The following is a 2,685-nucleotide window of genomic DNA, read 5'->3' as shown; positions in this document are numbered from 1 at the left end:
TATATGTTATATTAATAGTATCCATTATGTATTAAACTTATTTTGAAATAAACAAATACATGAATTTTTATGAGTTTACATGTTTAAAAACAACCGAAAGCTCCTTTGAAAGCTTACCAAAGTAAATGATGATGTCGCACTTCGTAAATCATTGTAGAAAACCTAAGCTTTACCTTCAATAACCGGAGCTACTCCGACAACTCAGAGAGGGTAATCACTAAAACCCTAGACGGAAAATGAAAGGAAAATCCTATAGCAAAATATAGGAATGGTGGCGGTTTTTGAATGATCACATTTTCAATTTTCTTACTCACGCGCGTCCTGCTTTTCAAATAGATGGCGCATTGATATTGGAGTGCGATGACCTAGTTCTTCCTTCTTAAATCCGGAGAGCTGAGGCGAGAAAGGGAGAGCATAGGTTGCTGCGTGCGGTGATTGCGGCTTACGGAGTTCACTCGATTCGTGCCATTGGGAAGGAGAAGCCGGGTTGAGTTCATGACATGACAAAGGATTTCGAAGCTTTGTTTGGCTTTCTTGCATTTTGGCCGAGGAAGAACAAACCGGTTTGGATCACAACCGATACGATACAAGTATGAATAATTCTATATTTTTATGGCTTTTCAAACTTTCAAGCTTCTCCTGCCAGTGAACTACAATAATCAAATTTACTTTTAATTTGGGCAACCGCCATACTTACGCACCAAATTAAGGTATAAACTTATGGGAACTTATGAGAACATAGTTAGATATCCAAAATATTTGCTTTCTCTAAATATCCAAAAAATTAAGAGAATGTGTTTTACTCTATCTTTTCTGATATAACAGCAGCGAACCACCCTACACATTATATTAATCTAATATCAAAGTAAGAGTTTCATTCACATATTTTTACAAAATCTCAAATAGTTATTCATTCAGGCTGTATAATATACAAGCAATGAGCCTATCTCCAAATATGACTAATTTATTGATTCTCTATTGTTTTCTGGCATAACAGTACATGTGCTACCTAGACAAGCAAGTGATATGTTGCAGGTTAATAGACCACAGAATTTAATCCAAGTTACATATTACATGAGATACACTGAGTTTGATTATTTCTTGAGAAAAACATTAGTTTCTGTATTGAGAAGTCTGTAGGCAGCATTGATTTTAGATGCAAGATTTCAGGTTTCTTTAGAGGCTTCATCGATTTATCTATATGTAGTTTTAGATTAGTCATGCCGTGCTAAAATGAAGTCCAAAATCTTAAAAATCAAATTAGCTAAACATGTCTAAAATGAATCCAAATCGAACCAAAATGTAATATGGTTTTCATTCTGATTTTGCAAATCAAAATTTAGTTTTGAGTTTATTTAAAATCAAAGTTTTGCTTTGAGAGATTATTCTGATCTTCTTTCTCTCCTTCTATACTAGATTGCAAGATTAACGAAGTGGCGGAGTCCAGTTGAATATAATTTTCCAAATTTAATATTATTTAATTTTTTGGTTTATTTTGTTTCATAAAATCAAATTGATTCAAAAATAAAAAATATGTGGAATTACGCTTCTTATTATTTACTTTAATTCTATTTAGTGCTTGCTATATTTAGTCATAGTATAAAAATGGTAATTCCTTAATTTTAGGTATTTATGTTTATTTCGTAATTATAGGAATTACTTAATTGTAGGAAGATTTCTTTCCTCTTTCTATTTCCTGTACTCGCTTATTTATAGGTGAATTATTTATATATTCATATGAGAAAATGAGTGTTCAAAACTCACATGGTATCAGAGCCAAGGAAGCCTCTCCCGCTCGACTCGATCACGACCCTTATCTCCTGCGATCGTCCTTGTTCGAGCGCTGCTCTAATTTGCACCTGCCCCGATCGTCCGTGTCCGAGCGCCGCTCTTCGTCCCGATCGTCGAGCGCCTGTTCCGATCGTCTGCGTCCCGATCGACCGCATTCGATTCTTCTTCCGACTCTTCTCTGGTCTTCTCCGAATCCGCAACTCTCTCGATCGTCAGAGTCGCGCATCCGAATCCGAGACTCTCCTCTCTCTGCTCTTCGACCGCATCCGCACATGAGCGCCGACTCTTCTTCCGCGATCAAGCACAGCTCGTTCCAGCCGTGTTCCTCGTCAGCGAAACCTCATCTCTGGTCATTCTGCTGGCCACCTCTCCTCTCTAATGACTATGTACGGCCATGCCTGCAACTCCTCCTCCACTAGTGATGTCACTTCTAGCCACCCCTCCGCCGCCGGGTCTCCATCTCATCACCAGCCACAAACTCATCGGTCAGAATTACCTCAAATGGTCGCAGTCAGTCATGATGTTTGTATGCGGCAAATGCAAAGATTACTACCTCACTGGTGATGCTCCAGCTCCGATGACGACAGATCCGTCATACAAGACTTGAAAATCCGAGAATAATATGGTTATGGTCTGACTTGTTAACTCGATGACACTTGATATTGACGAAAATTTTCTTCTCTATGACACGACTAAGGAAATCTGGGATGCTGCCCGTGAGACCTATTCAAGTTCGGACAATACAAGCGAACTATTTGCTGCTGAGATCATTCTTCATGACTTTCATCAAGGTCATTTCTCCGTCACTCAATACTTCAATACTCTTACTTGGTATTGGCAACAACTAGATCTATTCGAGGTGTACCCTTGGAAGTGTCCCGAAGACTCTGTCAT

At 38.5% G+C, this 2,685-nt stretch overlaps 1 long non-coding RNA gene across 1 annotated transcript in view; it reads left to right on the top strand.

The window, feature by feature from the left end:
- Positions 1–128: 128 nt before the first annotated feature.
- LOC110030537 overlaps positions 129–2,685 on the top strand; it is an 8,986-nt gene continuing 6,429 nt past the window's right edge. The window contains exons 1-2 of the long non-coding RNA XR_002294664.1: positions 129–210; positions 337–590. This is a non-coding gene — a long non-coding RNA (uncharacterized LOC110030537). The remainder of the gene's footprint in view (positions 211–336; positions 591–2,685) is intronic.

This window comes from Phalaenopsis equestris, unplaced genomic scaffold (genome assembly GCF_001263595.1).
Source record: "Phalaenopsis equestris unplaced genomic scaffold, ASM126359v1 Scaffold000735, whole genome shotgun sequence".
NCBI classification, from domain to species: Eukaryota; Viridiplantae; Streptophyta; class Magnoliopsida; order Asparagales; family Orchidaceae; genus Phalaenopsis; species Phalaenopsis equestris.
This window is presented reverse-complemented; position numbering and strand designations above follow the sequence as displayed.